Raw genomic sequence first — 22,645 nt, 5'->3', positions numbered from 1 at the left:
ATATATACAAGCATATCGTAATTGGACAGTGTTTCGGTATTAGTACATGACGAGCTCACGAGTGAGCGTATGTTTGACTGCTCAGATCTTTTGAGCAGAGGAAAGCCAATGTCGCACACTCATCCATGACGTCATAAACTTTTGCTGAACATCTGCCTGTAACACATTTTCTTACGCTAACACCAACATACACAAACGTACTAGCCTGCACACACACACAACACACACACACACACACACACACACACAAGACGAGCTTTGAGACAGTTACTGTCTGAATTCAACTCCTCTGGTGCCACACACTAAAACCGGGCTCCTCCGACACTCATGCAGCGAGAATCATGAATATGCAAATATCCATACATACACTCAAACATCAACACGTACGCGTGTACAGATATTCACACGCACGCACGAGCGCGTGCAGACACACACACACCACACACACACACACCACACCACACACAACACACACACACACACACACACACACACACACGAAGCCTGCAAGTTGAATCTTGTCGGAGACTACGAAGTTTTTGCCAGGGTCCCTCGAACTCTTGTGGGCAAGACTTTCTTTGGTAACCCCAAAACCCCCTTTATTTATTTATTTATCTATTTTTTCTACACAAACCCCCGTTTTCGGCTACGGAGAATACGAATCTGCAAAAAAAAAAATTGGCAAAAATCGGCAATTTGAAATTACTCCACACCCCGCCGAATTTCTTCATTTTTTTTACTTTCTTCAGATTTTTTTTTTTTTTTTTTCAAAATATGCGGAAAAATACGGAGATTATGATTCTGAAAAAAAATTTCCAAAAGTTTTGGTAGTTAGGGTTACGGTTACGTTTAGGGTTAGGGCTTTAAGGGTTATGGTTAGGTCTTTAGAGTTAGGGGGAAAAGTCAAAAATGAAGAAATGGGAGGAAGCGGGGACGAAATTTCAAAATGCCGATTTTTGGCATTTTCCCGGAATCTCCGTATCCGAAAACAAGGGGTTTTAGAAGAAAAAATGCGGGAGGAAATGGAGGGTGGCCGGCAGGAAGTCTTTCTCTCTTGTGAACAATATTAAATACAATGCAAGTACTTTCTGAGATCTCAGCAGATTCCAGGTACGATGTAACATCCCTAATCCGACTTCACAGGTGTCACTCGTACGTCTTGCTTGTAGAGTCATCATAGATACGATAGATAGATAGATAGATAGATAGATAGATAGATAGATAGATAGATAGATAGATAGATAGATAGATAGATAGACAGACAGACAGCCGCATTGCCTTTGTGAACTTACTCGAAGCACAATGAATGTATGTGATAACGTTTGATGTGTAGCAACAGGAAAGTATACACATGTGAACGTTGGAACATAAACACACATATGAACGCACACTCACACATACACACACACACACACACACACGTCACTATAGCAACACACTCATACATTAACCATCATACGTACACACACATACCTCTGTCAACATGTCCAACCATATACATTTATACATATGCCAACACACCATACTTACATACTATAAATCAAGCACGACTAGCAGCAGCAGCAGTAGTAGTAGTAGTTGTTGTTGTAGTAGTAGTAGTAGTAGTAGTAGTAGCAGTAGTAGTAGTAGTAGTAGCAGTAGTAGTAGTAGTGGTAGTAGTAGTAGTAGTAGTAAACACATAGCAAATGTACTTAGATATCCTAGTATTCTCTATGTAAACAATGTGTAATGCTTACAACATGAGCAAGATACAATGGGGGTGTGTGTGTGTATGTGTGTATGCGTTGCATATGTATAATTTGTGCGCGCGTGTGTGAGTGTGTATGTATAATGCGTTTTACTTTCACTTTGCCGTATGTAGCCTCGTTCTCGTTTTCTCCACCGTCACTTCTCCAGTCAGGTAAGAAGATACGCTTCCAATCATCTTTCCGGATTCGAGACGATGATGTCATCTTTTGCATTGCATTTCATTGGTTGGTTGATTTCCTTTTACCTTTTGCTTTGTATTCTTTTCATATTTTTGTAATTTTTTTCTTTCTTGTCTTCCAAGAGTTGCACTTTCTTCCCTCATCCTCCACTATGCTCCTCTCACGTGACGTCGCTTATTTACATAATTTACTACAAGCATCAACGGCGCATGCTCAGAGTAGTGTATATATATATATTTATATATATATATATATGTGTGTGTGTGCAGCGTGTAACTAACGTAGAAGTGATAATATAGCGCATGCGCCGTGTAGTTGTGAATAAGACCTTAGTGGTAGCCATGATGTTTGTTTGTTTGTTGTGCTGGTTGTTGCTAATTACGATACAGATTTGTAAGAAGTATGTTTTGTAATGTGTGTGTATATATTTATTAATATTAAATGTGCGTGAGAGAGAGAGAGAGAGAGAGAGAGAGAGGTAGAGAGAAGAAAAGGATGAGGTTCTTTCTTAAGAAGACCGTGTGAATACGAGGTAAAGAAACAGGAGAGATATATTGAGAGTGTGTGTGAGAGTGAGTATGTGTGTGAATGAGAGGGAGAGAGAGGAAAAGAGAGAGAGAAAGATATGGTAGTGGACACAAATAGCAAACATCATTGGTATATACAAGGTTGACGTAATCAGTCAGTCAACAACCAATAGATTACGTCATTCTCGTCTGCCATGAATGAAAAAAAAAATGGAAAATACAACCGGCTTTTGGTTTTGTTTTGTTTTCTTCTATTGGTTTACATTTGGTCTTCTGTTTGATAAAACGTAGTTACATTATTGTCATCATTATTAGTGAATCGTTTTCTTGTGTTTGTCTCTGCTATTTTTGTAGTGGTTGTTATAGATTTTGCAGTTACTTAATCTCGAGATCAAAATCGCAAGCTATTAATTACTACAAAGCTATTTTCTCTCGGAGGTCAGCAGTGATCCTTTAGACACCAATCGTGAAAGGCGTTCTAGTTGTGACCATCTCGTCTTCCGCTCAAACTATATCAAAGATTACATTACCCAAGTTCACGTACACTTTTTTTGTGTTTTCTTGAAGACACTTGGTCTGACATGTGAAATTTGGTTACTATGTCCAGCAGATCAAGCGTCCATTTAGTTGTTCCCACTTTAGTTCGAGTTCAATTTATTGGAGGATGTAATAGGGTTGATTACCATTTTTAATTATTATCATTCTTATTGTTTACGCCCCCACCAGCCCCCTATTTTGCGGATAAACGGTTTAGTTTTACGATCTACAGCCGAATAGTTTTGTTTTCTTTGAACGGCATAAATCTAAATCTGTGATGTAAATGGTAAAAAGATTAGAGGTGATATGTTAAGAATACGATTACTAATGATTCTTTATACTATAAGTACAAGGGCTCAAATTTTGGGTGAGGGTGTTTGTTGGTCGATTACGTAAAGACGGACGAAATGCCGCTAAGCATTTTGTCCGGCGTGCTATCGATTCTGCCAGCTTGCCGTCTTAATACGATTAGTAATAATAATAACAACACTAACAATAGTCCTTTCTACTATAGGCACAAGGCCTGAAATTTGGGATGAAAGACAAAGTCGACCTCGGCGGAATTTGAACTCAGAACGTAACGACGGGCGAAATACCGCTAAGCATTTCGTCCAGCGCGTTAACTCCCGTCTTAATACGATTAATAATAGCAACATCAACAAAGATAACAATAATATAATATATAATATGTTTGTCTTCCTCGGTGCATCGTACATTTTACGCAAGACATTTCCAATACTATAACGTTATACACACGGAGAATATATTATAGACAAACCTCCTCACAATACGATGATAGTACAGCTCGTATAGCTTACGTACTACACATTCACTTCCCCGTACTATTGTAAAATTCCCATAGTACACTGTCACCAACTATTACTATAACTCAATCAACATCGCATATTTTACACGTCCACCATATATTCTATACAACCACCACCCAGTACTATGACTTGACCACCATACACATTAGTTTCAAATTTTGGCACAAGGCCTGTAATTTTCGGGAAGGGGGTAAGTCGATTACCTTGACCCCTCCTCCCCAATGTTCCACTGGTAATTATTTTATCGATCCCGAAAAGCTGAAAGGACTTAGCACCATATATATATTAACCACTATACGTCTTCTTTTATCTTTTACTTGTTTCAGTCATCAGACTGCGGCCATGCTGGGGCACCGCCTTGAAAAATTCGTAGTTGAATGAATCGACTCCAATACTTTTTTTTAAAGCCTGGTATTAATTCTATCGATTTTATTTTTATTTTTGCCGAAATGCTAAGCTACGAGGACGTAAGCATACCAACAGCGGTTGTGAAGCTGAGTTGGAATCTAGTTGAAGAATTCAATTTCCACAACGCCACAGCATTATGCGGGAGTGAGGTGATGAAAGAAGAAGGGAATGGTGATTTGGCGCAGCTGTTAGTGTGGTGCAGTATTCGTTCCGTTTAGAGTTCGAATCTCGCGTAGGTCAGTTTCTTTTTTAAGAGTGTAGGGAGCTTTCTCAGGACGTTATCGCGCAACAAATGGGCGTACATTACACTATGTAGTGGAGCTGCTTTTCATTCGTAAATTAACATACATACATGCGACGGGGTTCTTTCAGTTTCCGTCTACAGGAATCTGGCTGGTTCCGGGCTGTAGTGGAAGACACTTGCCCAAGGTGTCGTGCAGTAGGACTGAACCCAGGTCCATGTGGTTGGAAAACAAATGATGTTTCCCTTGTCGTTCCGTTGTCAAAGATCCCAGATGAGGCTGCATCACGGTAAGAAACTCAGATGAAGTCAGTAATATCTGAAGCTCCCTCATTTCTCAAAAGCCAGATCCTTGAGATTGACCATTGAAAAGGAAACGATAATGGCAGAACTCCAGCACGGTCACAGTTTTTGGAACGAAATGCATAAAGGAAATGTGTGTGTGTGTGTTGGTTTTATTTGGGCTTTTGTAACGGACCAGGCTTCCTCTCTCTCTCTCCCTCCCTCTCTCCCCTCTTTCTCTCTCTCCCTTCTTTCTTTCTCTCTCCCTCCCTCCCCTCTTTCTCTCCCTTCTCTTTCTCTCTTTCTCTCCCTCCCTCCCTCCCCGCTTTATCTCTCTCTCCCTTCCTTCTTACTTTCTTTCTCTCTCTCTCCCTCCCTCCCTCCCCTCTTTCTCTCTCTCCCTTCTTTCTTTCTTTCTTTCTCTCTCCCTCCCTCCCTCCCCTCTCTCTCTCTCTCCCTTCCTTCTTTCTTTCTTTCTCTCTCCCACCCTCCCTGCCCCTCTTTTTCTCTCTCCCTTCCTTCTTTCTTTCTCTCTCCCCCCCTTTCTCTCTCTCCCTTCTTTCTTTCTTTCTCTCTCTCCCTTCTTTCTTTCTTTCTCTCTCTCTCCCTTCTTTCTCTCTCTCTCTCTTCCTCCCTCCCTCCCTCCCCTCTTTCTCTCTCTCCTTCCTTTCTTTCTCTCTCTCTCTCTTTCTCCCTCCCTCCCCTCTTTTTCTTTCTCCCTTCCTTCTTTCTTTCTCCCCCCCTCTCTCTCTCTCTCTCACACACACTCGGACGCGTTTTTAATGAATACACCGATGCGCTACAGACGCATTCACTCATTCAACACCTATGCATGCCATCACACAAATACACACACACACACACACACTCACACACACTCTCACACTATACGCTGTTTCATTTAGTAAACAATTTATACTGAGACGCCATAGTGACTGGACCACTTCTTGGTGTTATTGTCTCTGGTCTTGTTCCCTTCTTTTTTCAATTCCGTTTTATTAAAAAAATGTTATTATTTATTTACTCTTTCACCCGCCTCCAAAGTACCACCGACGCTCCGTCTACCTTATTATCACCTTTCCTCTTGGCCACTGCTGACACTCCACCAACCTCCTTAACCGCCACGCTACCTACAAAAGCGCACCACATAATCCAACAAACGAAATTTAACCCAAATGACCTTTATTTAAATTGAAAAATGAATGACAGACTGAATGACAACGTGATTTTCGCAGACAGGAATATACATGCCTGGGCCACACACTCGGACACACACAAACACGTACACACAATTCTTCCCCCTCCCACTCTCTCTCTCTCTCTATCTATCTATCTAGCTTTCTATCTCTTACCTCGCTTTCTTTTCTTTCCTTCAGTTTCCTTAAGTCCACGAAAAAAGGAAAAAAAAAAAAAGGAAGTCGATCTATGATAAAATATATTTCTTTACTGCCCACAAGGGGCTAAACATAGAGGAGACAAACAAGGACAGACAAAGGGATTAAGTCGATTACATCGACCCCAGTTGGAAACTGGTACTTTATTTATCGACCCCGAAAGGATGAAAGGATGAAAGGCAAAGTCGACCTCGGAGGAATTTGAACTCAGAACGTAACGAAATACGGCTATGCATTTCGCCCGGCGTGCTAACGTTTCTGCCAGCTCGCCGATCTATGATAAAATAGTCTCAACTAAGGCTCAAGGTCAGTCACTTTGACGGAAGCATTCACTTGACTCTCTTACTCGTTTACTCTTTTACTTGTTTCAGTCATTTGACTGCGGCCATGCTGGAGCACCGCCTTTTCAGTCGAGCAAATCGACCCCGGGACTTATTCTTTGTAAGCCCAGTACTTATTCTATCGGTCTCTCTTTTTGCCGAACCGCTAAGTAACGGGGACGTAAACACACCAGCATCGGTTGTCAAGCGATGTTGGGTGGGGGACAAACACAGACACACAAACATATACACACACATACATATATATATATACATATATACGACAGTATATATGTATATATATATATATGACTGGTTGACTTTTTTTTATCGATCTTTTATGATAAATGCTGATTGCTATTGCTTTTGTCGTTGTGTGACCTCAGATCAATTCAGCTCGAATAGGGAAGTTTCATGGTGCGTTTGGTACAAATCCGGTTTCTCCATTTATAACAAGAGGTGACAAATATAGGGCTCACGAGCCGGATCCGGCTTATAACTGTCGAAATTTATTAAGAAAGAAAAAAACATACACACGCAAAGAAAAAAAATGAGGAAAAAGAGAAAATTTCAATTTTTTTTTTTCGAGTGACAGTATATAACTTCAGTGGGAAAACCCTCATGACACAAAAATGTCCACCTGCCTCCTCCTCCTCCTTCTTCTTCTTCTTCTTCTTCTTCTTCTTCTTCTTCTTCTTCTTCTTCTTCTAATTCTTCTTCTTGTGGTGGTGACGGTAATGATGATCAGTTCTGTAATTAACCAATCAACTTGCTTCTATCTGACAGTATTTACTTCTTAGCTTCTATATATATATTATTTTTTAATTTTTTTTTCATTATATATATATATATATAGGGCGGTGCCCCAGCATGGCCACAGTTCGTGAGCTGAAACTAGATGAAATGAAAAAAAAATTAAAAAATAATATATATATATAGAAGCTAAGAAGTAAATACTGTCAGATAGAAGCAAGTTGATTGGTTAATTACAGAACTGATCATCATTACCGTCACCACCACAAGAAGAAGAATGGTTAGCAAAACCTTCTGGTCAGTCTTTTCTCAGATCTGGTCTTCCAAATATATATATATTATATATATATATATATATATATATATCCCACTGTGTGACACCTTGGGCAGCAGTCTTCCACTATAGCCTCGGGCCGACCAAAGCCTTGTGAGTGGATTTGGTAGACGGAAACTGAAAGAAGCCTGTCGTATATATATATATGTGTGTATGTGTGTCTGTGTTTGTTCCCCAAACATCGCTTGACAGCCGATGCTGATGTGTTTATGTCCCCGTAACTTAGCGGTTCGCCAAAAGGAACCGATAGACTAAGTCCCGGGGGTCGATTTGTTCGACTAAAAGGCGATGCTCCAACATAGCCGCAGTCAACTGACTGAAGCAAGTGAAAGAGTAAAAGAAAGAATAAAAGAGATAATGACTCTGTTTTAAGCTACACTTGTTTCCATGACTGGATTGCGGCCATGCTGGGGCAACGCCTCGAAGGGGTTTTAGTTGAACGCAAGTACTTATTCATTTATTCATTTAATTTGTTTCACGTTTGGTACTTATTCTATCGGCCTTAAACGCCGAACTGCTGAGTCACGGGGACGTAAACAAACCGATACCGGTTGTGAAGCTGTGGTGGGGAAACAAACACGAGCAACAATTACACACTGTGATGAGATGGTGTGAGGTCGGTGCCTTTCTTAATGATGTCAATGACGTAATTAACGAAACGTCGACTGATGCCACCGGGGAATCAAAGCCACCGTCTTCGGTTGTACAAAGGGCTGTCTTTTACCGCTTTTATTTATACTACAAAGTTAACTTATATTACTATTTAGCAAACACAATGAACAAAAGAGCCAAGGCCAGCGCATGCGCTTGTGTGAGGGACGACGATAAGCGATACAGTTTGGTCTCTGTGTTCCGAAAGTAGGAACGTCGTGTTCGGTATGTGGTGTACACAAAGTGAAACGTCAGCGATTCTGCCGTAGACGAAGACTATTATATTCGGCAGAGTGTGTTTGGAACCGGGTGTGTGGTTGTGAGAGGGCAGTAAAGAGAGGGTAAGAGAGAGAGAGAGAGGGGGGAGGGAGAGGGAGAAAGATGACCTACTTATATAAAAGCTGGCAGATAAGAAAATAGATACACAGAGAATTGGTGACCAAGGTTAGATAGATAGATAGATAATAGTGATAAATAGAGAGATATATAACTAGAGAGAGAGAAGAAGAAGAAGAAGAAGAAGAAGAGAGAGTATAGTATTTAGTGAAAGCAGATACAAGCAGTGAAAGAATTCACTGGAACACGTATGCATACGGGCATACAGTCACATGATACACATCCTGTTATGCATGTAAAATGTACGTGTTCACACACGCACAGACACGCACACACGCGAACATCCAGTCACACTCACACACACAAACACACACACTCTCTTTTACTCGTTTCAGTCATTTGACTGCGGCCATGCTGGAGCACCGCCTTTTAGTCGAGGAAATCGACCCCAGGACTGTTCTTTTGTAAGCCTAGTACTTATTCTATCGGTCTCTCTTGCAGAACCAATAAGTTACGGGGACGTAAACACATCACCATCGGTTGTCAAGCGATGTTGGGGGGACAAACACAAACACACACACATATATATATATACATATATACGACGGGCTTCTTTCAGTTTCCGTCTACCCAATCCACTCACAAGGCTTTGGTCAGCCCGAAACTATAGTAGAAGACACTTGCCCAATGTACCACGCAGTGGGACTGAACCCGGAACTATGTGGTTGGTAAGCAAGCTACTTACCACACGGCCACTCCTGTACGTTAATACATATGTACCGTTCCATATGCGATTACGCATATACACATTAATACATTGATAGACGTGCATAAATAGTACATGTTGCTCCACATGGGCTCGTGCATACACACAGAGAAGGCATACACACACACATACACAAACTATCACACTCAGACATAATACACATGACTCCGCATACATAAGCCCTCGAATACACACACACGCACACATACACACATATACGTTTAAAGACATGTACACATGGATACACGTACTCCACGCTGATTTGAACCCACGTCACGCATATACACTTCCGCATACATACGATAACGCACACCACGTCATAACAATGTCCTATTACGTCATAATGTGACAATCGTGTAATGTTCCATGACTTAAATAGATACTAGTAATATTCCGGATTCCGGGTTCGATCTACGAGATATTAAATTTTTATTTTTATTTAAAAAATTTTTTTTTGTTCTACGAATATAAATTTTGTTTTCAAATTTTAAGCGTAACCACAGATGTGTTATCAGAACCTGCTTGTAGAGAGATGACAGACAAATTCGATCCTCCGATGAAAAGCGATTCAAAAGCGTAGATGTAAGAATCTAAAACTAGGCGCAGGAGTGGCTGTGTGGTAAGTAGCTTGCTAACCAACCACATGGTTCTGGGTTCAATCCCACTGCATGGCATCTTGGGCAAGTGTCTTCTGCTATAGCCCCGGGACGACCAAATGCCTTGTGAGTGGGTTGGTAGACGGAAACTGAAAGAAGCTGTCGTATATATGTATATATATATATATATATGTATGTGTGTGTTTGTGTGTCTGTGTTTGCCCCCTAGCATTGCTTGACAACCGATGCTGGTGTGTTTACGTCCCCGTCACTTAGCGGTCGGCAAAAACAGACTGATAGAATAAGTACTGGGCTTACAAAAGGAATAAGTCCGGGGGTCGATTTGCTCGACTAAAGGCGGTGCTCCAGCATGGCCGCAGTCAATGACTGAAACAAGTAAAAGAGTAAAAAGAGTAAAAGAGTACAGCTGAATATTCGTCTATGGGCTGTGCTATTTTCTTACAGCTCTGACCATGTTTATGTCTAACTATATTGGTTAGACACACTTAAAATGTCCATGTAGCTTATAGTAAAGTGTCCAGCAAGGCGTTAGTAACAAAGTGTTTATCTAGTCTGTTGTGAGTTGTCGGCGATCTTTCAAAACGAAAGATTGCCGAGGTGTCTATCCTTTAGTTGTCTAACCATTGGTGAAGGTGTGTGGCTTAGTGGTTAGGGCATTCGGCTCGCGAACGTAAGGTCGTGAGTTCAATTCCCGGCGACGCGTTTTGTCCTTCAAGCAAGACACTTTATTTCGCGTTGCTCCAGTCCACTCAGCTGGCAAAAATGGGTAGTACCTGTATTTCAAAGGGCCAGCCTTGTCACACACTGTGTCACGCTGAGTCTCCCCGAGAACTACGTTAAGGGTACACGTGTCTGTGGAGTGCTCAGCCACTTGCACGTTAATTTCACGAGTAATATGTTCCGTTAATCGTATCAACTGGAACCCTCGTCATTGTAACCGACGGAGTGCTTCTGATCAGTGACCAGATCAGCAGCATTACTTTTTGTGCTCCTGTGTTAGATTTTTAGGCCAATAACCTCCAAGTATCTAAAGCCGCAAGATTTTTGAGGGGAAGTAAAACTGCGCAGAACTATCCCATCCTCTCTTTCTACTCTTTTGGTATCCAGTGGCAAAAGAGAATGAAAACAACTAAGAACTGTAAGATATAGAAGCAGCGAGACTGAGATACAACCGTCCTATCCCCTGTAGGAACTCCTTTCCAATAGTAAGTAACGTGTCTAGCCAATAGTAAGGTTTTTATTGAACCAACTGTAAGGCGCTTGGCCCAGTGGTTAGAGCGTCGGGCTCACAATCATGAGGTAGTGAGTTCGATTCCCGGACCGGGCTGTGTGTTGTGTTCTTTATTTCATTTTATTTCACATTGCACCAGTTCACTCAGCTGTAGAAATGAGTTGCGACGTGTGCCAAGCTGTGGAAGCTGGTATGCGTGGGCGACTGCTAGTCTTCCATAAACAACCTTGCCCGGACTTGTGCCCCAGAGGATAACTTTCTAGGTGCAATCCCATGGTCGTTTATGACCGAAGGGGGTCTTTACCCTCTTATCCAACGCTTCTCTCTAAGCAATACAAATATCCAGCATCTTCAGTCGGTGTTTCATGGCTATGTGGAATGTTTACACAGTCGGGTGCATCTCTGAGTTGCATTGAAGTAATTGTGTTGCAGTAACGTAGGTGTTTCACTGTACAGAAAATATTTTGGTTTCAAATTTTGGCACAAGGCCAGCCATTTCGGGATAGGAGGTAAGTCGAGTACATCGACCTCAGTACATAGCTGGTACTTATTTTATCCAACCTCAGTACTCGGCCGGTACTTATTTTCTCGACATCGAAAGATTGAAGAGCACACTCGACCTCGGCGGATTTGAACTCAGAGCGTGAAGATAGACGAAATGCCACGGAGCCTTTTGTGCGATGTGCTAGCTAGCGATTGTACCAGCTCACAGCATTAACTATATAGGAATTATATTAGGAATATAGTGAAGTGTTTATAAAATCGTGTACATAGAGTGTCATTCGGGTACTTGTGCATGTGTGCGTGCGTGTGGGTGTATGTTTGTGTGAGTGTGTCGTGGTGCGAATGTGTGTGTGTAGTAATGGTGCAACTGACACCATTTTGTATACATTCCTTGATAATTTGCATATTGCGATGGCCACCCAGCGCGCCCATTTGAGATATCATAGTTTTGCCCGAGTTACCTGTATCAACGAAGCTCTCTACCAACTTTGCATATGTGCATGTGTGAATGCAAAGATACACACACACACACACATATACATATATATATATGTATGTGTGTGTGTGTGTGTGTGTGTATGTATGTATGTATATATGTATATATATGCACCCGTACATATATGCGCAGTAGGAGAAGTGTTTTCGTCAGATGCTGGTGAGTTACGTGGGTGAGATTGGTGCCTGGAAGATGCTGGGTGTCTGGGGTAACTCAATCTAATCGGTAGAATTCCGGACTGGAAGTGGTCTGTGACGGCAAAAGTCGGCACCGTTCTGAAATGAGAAAGAAATAGAGATGTACGTTTAATGACTGTTAGTACAATTTCGCATTTATACACAACTCTGAGACATCCTCTGCAACGTCGCCTAAAGTAACAGCCAAGTCTTTCTCAGTGCACTTAGGAAGGACACATTGGATAATAGATTCCTAGATATCCTGTATCTAAGAGAACAAAAATGGATTTTCCTTTTTACCTTTTCGTTTGGAGCGATGGTAAGTATCCATGCCCTTTTCCAGAACGTCCGAGAAGTAGGAGAAAAGAGATATTTATTCACGATTTTTTCCAGGTGTTTCGAGGGCGTTCGAGGGGTAGAGTTACAGGAGGAAGGATAGTTGCACCTAAGAACTTTTCCAGTCCTCCGAGACTGGTTAGGGGGCAGGACGTGGAGGATTCCAAGTCCAAATGCTTGCAGCAGATTTTATTTAAAACACCAAAGACTCAGTTTATAATGTTAAACCAGGTGACGGATTAAGCCTGCCACCCAGATCATAGGTCTGCTCGATTAGTGGGCAGTATTGTCCTTGGGGACGGTGAAAAGTTCCAAGGGCGTTGAAGAAAAGTGGGATAGCGATTCATGTAAAAACAACAAAATGATGGGTTCATTAGGTTATGTTTTATTTGTGAAATACATTTGCTTTGAATTTGCTTCAGAAAGAGGTCTATGTTTGTGATGGTTAGTTGGGGTGGGGGCGGTAGGAATGTGGCTCGGGTATCACAAGGGGGCGGCAGCCCGAAAAAGTTTGGGAGCCACTGATCAAGAGCTAAGCAACAACAATACTCTTTTACTTGTTTCAGTTATTTAACTGTGGCCATGCTGGAGCATCGCCCTTAAGATAGCAAATCTACCCCAGGACTTATTCTTTGCAAGCCTATTACTTATTCTATCGGTCTCTTTTGCCGAACCCCTAAGTTACAGAGACGTAAACACACCAGCATCGATTGTCAAGCGATGTTGGGGGAGGGGGGACAAACACAGACACGCAAGCATATACACACACGCATACATATATGTATATATATATATATACGACGGGCTTCTTTCAGTTTCCGTCTACCAAATCCACTCACAAGGCTTTGGTCGGCCCGGGGCTATAGTAGATGACACTTGCCCAAGGTACCACGCAGTCGGTCTGAACCCGGAACCATGTGGTTGGTAAGCAAGCTACTTACCACACAACCACTCCTACGCCTATATAATAACAAGCAACAACACGAATTCTAATCTCCGATTACATAAACTGCGCTGGCTATAAAAGTATCGAAGCTTAACCTCAGCACAAAATTCTAAACGTAGATTATAATATGCCCCTTGAACATTCTAGGTTGTTACCAGTGTTAAGCTTGGCAATCAAGAATGATGTCTCCTCGCAAACATTCGATTTCGTTATGGCGATGCTTCTATCACCAAAACTTGCCATTGTTTTCCTCTCTTCGGGATCAGAAAAGGTCGCATCCCACCTCCTTTTCAAATACTGGCTCGTTACAAATTTTAGGCGAGACCCACACTAGAGTTCTGCTCTAACGTACCATCTACGACCTGGCTCTCCGTCAGTTTCAACGACGAGTGTTCCAATTGATCCGACCAACGGAATGCTTGCTCGTGAAATTAACGTTGCCAGTGGCTTGAGTGTTCCACAGATACGCGTGCCTTTAAAGTAGTTCTTAGGGAGATCGAGCGTGACACAGAGTGTGACACGGATGGTCCCTTTTGAAATGCAGGTATTATCATTATTGTCAGCTGAGTGAACTGGTGCATTGTGAAATAGAGGGTCTTACTCAAGGACACAACGCGTCGCCGGGAATTGAACTCATGACCTTACGATCGTAAACCGAATACCCTAGCCACTAAGCCACGCACCTTCATACATACAATCTACACACACCAAGATACATGCATACACACACGCACACACGCAGAGACACGCATACACACACACGGGAATACACATGGACACACACACACACATGGACACACAGACACACACACACACACACACACACACACACACAGGGACACACAAAGGCACTTAGACTGTGCTTTTGAAAGTGAGGGTTGGGGTTGACTCCAAGACGCACTTTTTTAATTGCACTAATTTTCGAAAAACATTTTCAACTTTTACTTCTTGTACGAATCTTCTGATTGTGTTTAGGGGTAGAAATATCTTGTCATACCAACAAATGACTCATGTAGTCGTTTAACAGCAGTTAACGTGTCACCATTATCTTATGTATTTAATTTCGTTGAAAGGTGCGGTGTTGAGTGTTTGTAAAAGAAATGAGGGTGGTAGCTAATAGATATAAAGACAAATGCAATTTGGAAAGCTCCGTCCGATACAGTGCGACCGATCGCCTTAAAGTCACTCACCGCCGCATTCCACTCTTGGACACTCAGACATGCTCAGCCATGTTCAGACAGACAGTCCGGCAGATCACCTTAAAGTCGCTCACCACCGCATCCCACCCTTGGACGCTCAGACATCTCGTTCCTCTGGGTTTTTTTTTTTTTGGTACCGCTACTACAATATCTTTTTGTTTCTAGGACCTGCTGACCTCGTCTCTCTCTTCTGTTCGCTATCCTTATTGTGTCCAAACCTCCCCAGAACCTGCACTAACAACTGTCACCAGTCCTTGCTCGTCATATCATCGACCCTCCGGAATTCCTTCTTCCCTTGCAAATGACGTATTTTACCCGCAACAGCTGATTTGCAACTGTTCAAATTGAACATTAACCAAATCAGTTTCACTAGAATTTCAGTTTTTCGTCGTGGTTATGGACCCTGCTTCTTGCTCCACATTAAACCAATGGCTTCTGATCTTAACTGATTGGAAGTGTTATAATGTACATTATTTTGTCTTGGTATAAAAGATGGGCTACAGCAAATATTCTGCTCAATACCACAGATTTGCTTGTCAGTTGTTTGACCTTAATCAGCTGAGCATGTCTTTTGGTGACTGACGATATATACATCTTTCACTACGAGCAGAAGACGTGGGGGAGCACCATAGCCATGTGTTGAGAGGAATCCTTTGGGGTTTGGATAATTCACTTCTGGAAACATGGATGTTTCGTTCAACATCCTAAAACAACACTTATTCAGGGACCTTTCGAGCGGGATGGGCTACTCGACCTGAAGAAAATTTCCAACTGCAATGTCATGCTCTGTTTATCTTGATATGAGTTCACCATGTCGTGCACATATGGTTGTGATGCATGCAACTGGTGTACCCTTATCAGACGGGTAGTCATGATGGGTATACTGGGCTTCGCATATTTTACCCCAATGTCACTTTGATGGCATGCATTGCTCTCTCACTCAATAATAATAATAATAATAATGATAATGATAATAAAACTTATCATGGGTGGAGACTTAAATGATAATTTTCACATATACCACGATATGATGACCTCTGCTTCTATATTACGCTATTTTCCCACTCAAAATTTATTAAAACCACTTACATAAAAGTCCGTGCATGCGTCCTTAGAGACATTTTATCTTTCCATAGGTCTCGTTATCAAGTCCCTTTTTTTAAGATTTTATTTTTTCATTTTTGTTATACAACCTCTCCGCCATCGCTTCAGAATTCTCACGAGGTCACGAGGTTAAAGTCATCAAATGTTTATCTTCGACTGTATTTATTATATAACACATGTCATGCAAGATAAGAAAAATAACGAAACAAAACAAAGATGAGAAATACAAATAATGTATATTCATCACATTTCCCCTTCTCCAACTATTGTTATCGCTCCCTCAGTCACTCACACATACACATGCATGCATACACACACACACACACACACACACACACACAACACACACAACACACACACACACACACACACACAGGGACACACAAAGGCACTTAGACTGTGCTTTTGAAAGTGAGGGTTGGGGTTGACTCCAAGACGCACTTTTTTAATTGCACTAATTTTCGAAAAACATTTTCAACTTTTACTTCTTGTACGAATCTTCTGATTGTGTTTAGGGGTAGAAATATCTTGTCATACCAACAAATGACTCATGTAGTCGTTTAACAGCAGTTAACGTGTCACCATTATCTTATGTATTTAATTTCGTTGAAAGGTGCGGTGTTGAGTGTTTGTAAAAGAAATGAGGGTGGTAGCTAATAGATATAAAGACAAATGCAATTTGGAAAGCTCCGTCCGATACAGTGCGACCGATCGCCTTAAAGTCACTCACCGCCGCATTCCACTCTTGGACACTCAGACAGACAATCCGACCGATCGCTTTAGTCACTCACCACCGCATTGCACCCTTGGACACTCAGACATGCTCAGCCATGTTCAGACAGACAGTCCGGCAGATCACCTTAAAGTCGCTCACCACCGCATCCCACCCTTGGACGCTCAGACATCTCGTTCCTCTGGGTTTTTTTTTTTTTTTTGGTACCGCTACTACAATATCTTTTTGTTTCTAAGGACCTGCTGACCTCGTCTCTCTCTTCTGTTCGCTATCCTTATTGTGTCCAAACCTCCCCAGAACCTGCACTAACAACTGTCACCAGTCCTTGCTCGTCATATCATCGACCCTCCGGAATTCCTTCTTCCCTTGCAAATGACGTATTTTACCCGCAACAGCTGATTTGCAACTGTTCAAATTGAACATTAACCAAATCAGTTTCACTAGAATTTCAGTTTTTCGTCGTGGTTATGGACCCTGCTTCTTGCTCCACATTAAACCAATGGCTTCTGATCTTAACTAATGGAAGTGTTATAATGTACATTATTTTGTCTTGGTATAAAAGATGGGCTACAGCAAATATTCTGCTCAATACCACAGATTTGCTTGTCAGTTGTTTGACCTTAATCAGCTGAGCATGTCTTGGTGACTGACGATATATACATCTTTCACTACGAGCAGAAGACGTGGGGGAGCACCATAGCCATGTGTTGAGAGGAATCCTTTGGGGTTTGGATAATTCATTCTGGAAACATGGATGTTTCGTTCAACATCCTAAAACAACACTTATTCAGGGACCTTTCGAGCGGGATGGGCTACTCGACTGAAGAAAATTTCCAACTGCAATGTCATGCTCTGTTTATCTTGATATGAGTTCACCATGTCGTGCACATATGGTTGTGATGCATGCAACTGGTGTACCCTTATCAGACGGGTAGTCATGATGGGTATACTGGGCTTCGCATATTTTACCCCAATGTCACTTTGATGGCATGCATTGCTCTCTCACTCAATAATAATAATAATAATAATGATAATGATAATAAAACTTATCATGGGTGGAGACTTAAATGATAATTTTCACATATACCACGATATGATGACCTCTGCTTCTATATTACGCTATTTTCCCACTCAAAATTTATTAAAACCACTTACATAAAAGTCCGTGCATGCGTCCTTAGAGACATTTTATCTTTCCATAGGTCTCGTTATCAAGTCCCTTTTTTTAAGATTTTATTTTTTCATTTTTGTTATACAACCTCTCCGCCATCGCTTCAGAATTCTCAACGAGGTCACGAGGTTAAAGTCATCAAATGTTTATCTTCGACTTGTATTTATTATATAACACATGTCATGCAAGATAAGAAAAATAACGAAACAAAACAAAGATGAGAAATACAAATAATGTATATTCATTCACATTTCCCCTTCTCCAACTATTGTTATCGCTCCCTCAGTCACTCACACATACACCTGCATGCATACACACACACACACACACACACACACACACTACATACATACATACATACATACATACATACATACATACATACATACATACATACATACATACATACATACGTGCATGTATGTATGCATGTATACCATATTTATTCGTGTGTAAGTCGCACTGTTTTATATTTGATTTTAACAAAAAAGAAAAAAAAAAACTGGGTCGCAACTTCTACTCGGGGCAAGATTTACGTCTAAATTAAGGATGCGACCGAGTCGGACCTAATCGTGCCAACATTGTTGAAGGTATTCCATCCGTGATCATCACATTTTTTTCTAGGTATAGTGTACACTGGACATACATCAAGTAGGTTTTCTTTGTTAAGACGGCAGTCATTCGCTGGAAGATTTGGCTGCTATTTCTAGTAGGTTGGGTGACCGCATAGAATAGCACTTCTTAAAATGGGCGACGCTGCCCCTCTACAGTATATATCTATATATCTAACAGTATATATCTATATATCTAACTGCTTCAGATGGTGTTGGTCGTGGTGGTGGGGGAGGATCGCCGATACCATCAACCCCAGAACTTGATTCCCACTTTATTTAGTTCACATGGGGGAAAGATAAAAGACAAAGTTGACCTCAGTCGGATTTGAAACCGGAATGTGTAGAGGTGAAAAGAAACGCTATCAAAGGTCATTTCGTTTGACGCTCTACCGATTCGGCCAATCCACTTCGAAATGTGAATAGAGAAAACCGGACATATCCTTCCTTGGTACAGGTGTGGTTGTGCCGTAAAAAAAAAAGTTTGCTTTCTAACCATGTGACTCCGGGTTCAGTCCCATTGCGTGTCACCTTGAGCAAACGTCCTCTACTATAACCTCGGGCTCAATCAAAGCATTGTGAGTGGATTTGCAAGACGGAACTGAAAGAAGCCCGTCATATATATATATATATATATATATGTGTGTGTGTGTGTGTGTGTGTGTGTGTGTGTGTGTGTGTGTGCGCGTGCGTGCGTGCGTGTATTTGAGCACCACTTGACAACCGGTGTTGGTGAGTTTACGTCCCCGTAACTTAGCGGTTCGACACAAAAATAAACCGACTGGATAAGTGCTAGGCTTACAAAGAATAAATCCTGGAGTCGATTTGTTCGACTAAAGGCAGTGCTCCCGCATGGCTACAGTCAAATTACTGAATCTTGTAAAAGAGTAAAAGGGAGTTTATATATATATATATTATATATATATATATATATATTATATATATATATATGGGTGTTTTGTTGTCCATTTTGTATTTTTGATATATATATCTATATATATAGCGGCGTACGTACACTTTGGTCTCTCTCTCTCTATATATATATATTTGTGTGTGTGTATAGTCTGTTATACGCATACATTTTGTCAGTCTACCCCATGGTTCATACCTTGTCGTGGTGGGGTGGCTTGCGCGCCTCTGTGACCCAGCGAGCCGTGCCAACTGGAGTATCAGAATATATATATATATTATATATATATATATATATATATATATATATATATGTGCAGACTCCTGGTAGGGTTACCCTTGTTGGATAGGTCAATGGGTAGAGGCCCGACCAAGATGAACCGATCAAATAAAATTAAAACGAAAATGATCTTGTTCTTGGTTCGACTCACAAGAATTTTGATTTGCCATTGAAAGGAAGCATTCCTCTATTTCCATTTCTTCCGCTTCTACTATTCAGCATTCATTGCTGGTAAGTATTTCTTTTGAGGGAAATCCTGTTTTTTAATGCTTTTGACAAACATCGTACGTTTCCCTATGCAATCTTTTATTTTCAGTGTATAAACCAACTAGCCATCTATATATCATACTTGACGTATATATAACTTAGAATAACTTAGAAAGGTTTTGGCCAGTATTGGCCCAGGCCATGTCTAACTTAATAGCACCACCTAGCTAAATATGAGCCTCCCCGGCGGGGAATCGAACCCCGGTCTCCCGCGTGACAGGCGGGGATACTTACCACTATACTACCGAGGACCGGCTACTTACCACTATACTACCGAGGACCGGTATATACAGTTGAAAATCATGTTGCTTTCTTTTGTTGTTTTTTTTTTACCACGTCGCTTCATTGACATGCTCTTCTATTAAGAACAGTCTAATGACAGAAGCAAAAGATTACACATATGCGTACGTGCGCGTTCACACACACACACATACACACACTCACAGACACATACACACATGCGAACAGAGAGATCAACCGAGATAAAGATCATCCCAGCATTGATTCACAAGAACGCCAGACGCGTTTTCGGCCTACGTGGCTTTGTCAGTGACGTTACTCGCTAGTTTATATGTTTAGAGGAGATCACTCCACAGAGATATCAAGGAAACAGTGAATGAAATACATTCACTGATATTACGAAAAGGCTGCTGGGCCGAATCAAAATTCGTCGCACGCATCACAATAAAATATCACAATAAAATATAATTGGCATGCTGTGTATCATAATCAATGTATACACACAGTTGAAAAGCATTGTGAGGTGATTTTTGTCCGAGAGAAAATCTCTTCATAGACATGCTGCGTAAACATGCTTTGTAAAATGTTATACAGTGCCATCTCTACTACTACTACTACTACTACTACTACTACTACTACTACTACTACTGTATTCTCTACTCCCCTCAACCAGCAGTTGGTATACCACAACCATACAAAGGATAATAAACATTACCATCCAACATTACCATCCAATTGAAATAAGGCATTTTTTCTTTTTCTTTCCTTTTACTTTAATATGCAAAGAGTTCATTTATTAAACAATTCGATGAAAAGCATCGCTGATTTGCGAATGATTGAGAAGCCTTGTGTTACCTTTTGTCGACTTGCATTTACTTCGAAGACATCAACGACTAATGAAGGCAGAAGCTGGACTTATTTTCACATCGACCACACCTACTTTAAAAGATCTTTAAATATCAATCAAAAGTAATGAAATAAATTTAAATATAAATTTTACGAAGTAATTGCTGTGAAATTTACATGTAAGACACTATTTCTGCTTTCGATGTGTAAAAAAAACAAAAAGAAAAATTATGTGTAAATCTCCTGAATAACTGTTTCACGATTTATTGACTGCTTCACGGTAAAGGGGTACTCTGTCCCGTCCAAAAGTTTTTATGGGATATTCGTCTGTATATAAAGCAACCTGGAATGGAGCTATTACCTATAAAAGTGGCGTAAAGTCTCATTTTCATCAAAAGAAACTTAACTATTAAAATTGAAGTTTATAAGAATTTTCTTGACAGTGTAGACTTTAGTAATTGCTTTCTTATAGTAAAAGTTATATATTCTAGACTAATTAATAAACAGCTTCCTTTATTCGCATAGATATGCGTATATAATATATACAAGCGTGTAATTTCTTTCACTATTTCTCTCTCTGTATATTATATATGTGATGTATGTATTTATATTTATGTGTATATATTTATATGTAGGTATAAATATACGTACACACGAATACGTCTGTATGTGTGTGTGTGTGTGTGTGTGTGTGTGTGTGAGTGTGTGTTCATACGTACGCGTGGTTGCCCTTCCACTCCACTCCGACTGAAAATTATCAATCCGACAGCTTTCCGGAATATAACACCGCTGCAACCATCGCCACACAACCACCTCTTCATCCACTTCCACCTCTAACAGATCATGTCTACTACATTCCACTCTATTCTCTCTCTCTTTCTCTTTCTCTCTCTCTCTCTCTCTCTCTCTCTCTCTCTGTCCGTTCTCCTCCCCCTTTACCTCCTCCTTCGCTCTTCTTCCTGTGAAAATAGTTCCTAGTTCATGTTTTCTCTCTACTTCGTCCCATTTTTTAACGTTTCAATAACAACAACAATAACTACTACAACAACAACAGCAGCAGCAGCAGCAAGGAAAATAAGCAAATACAAACAAAAGAAATACACAAATAAGGCCACAAAATAAACAAATAAGATACAATATGCAGAAATTACAATTCCTGTAGGCGGGTTATTAGTATTAAAATCACCACCACCGCCGCCGCCGCCGCCGCCCTCAACACCATCACCATCGCCACTGCCGCCGCCGCCACCACCACCACCACCACCACCACCATCACAACGACCTCTGTTATCAACTCTGCCACTTCAGAAACCACCACTGTCCCCCCCCTCCCTATCGCCTTTATCACCACCAGACCTGCCAACACCGCTACTACCCCAGTACTAACAAAAACACTCACGCATGCACACACTGATATGCACATACACACGCACACATATAGACACACAGAGAAAAATATCATATCATATAGATATTATCAGTATTTTCTTTTTTTTTTTTTTGTGCAAAGGTTATTAGCTAAGAACTCAATATATGAACGAAAGCATATTATGTGTGTCTTGTCTGTGTCTGTATCAAACCAGATAATGATATTTTGAGATTATTTAATACGTACGTTCCCGGTTTGCGTAATATATGATAGGAAATGCATGGGATCTTTTCGGTTTGAATGGCA

The 22,645-nt window shown here is 41.0% G+C and overlaps 1 protein-coding gene across 4 annotated transcripts in view; it reads left to right on the top strand.

Moving 5' to 3' along the window:
• The window catches only part of LOC115215601 (midnolin-A-like), a 94,370-nt gene that overhangs the window by 32,852 nt on the left and 38,873 nt on the right, over positions 1-22,645 (top strand). Inside the window, exon 1 of one of the 4 annotated variants that reach the window (XM_029784823.2) lies at positions 19,663-19,848. The exons of the other annotated variants lie outside the window; for them this stretch is intronic. The gene's annotated coding sequence lies outside the window, so the exon portion shown is untranslated. Of the gene's footprint in view, positions 1-19,662; positions 19,849-22,645 lie in introns of those variants that run through there. 4 annotated transcript variants of the gene reach the window in all.

This window comes from Octopus sinensis, linkage group LG9 (assembly GCF_006345805.1).
Source record: "Octopus sinensis linkage group LG9, ASM634580v1, whole genome shotgun sequence".
Taxonomy (NCBI): domain Eukaryota; kingdom Metazoa; phylum Mollusca; class Cephalopoda; order Octopoda; family Octopodidae; genus Octopus; species Octopus sinensis.
This window is presented reverse-complemented; position numbering and strand designations above follow the sequence as displayed.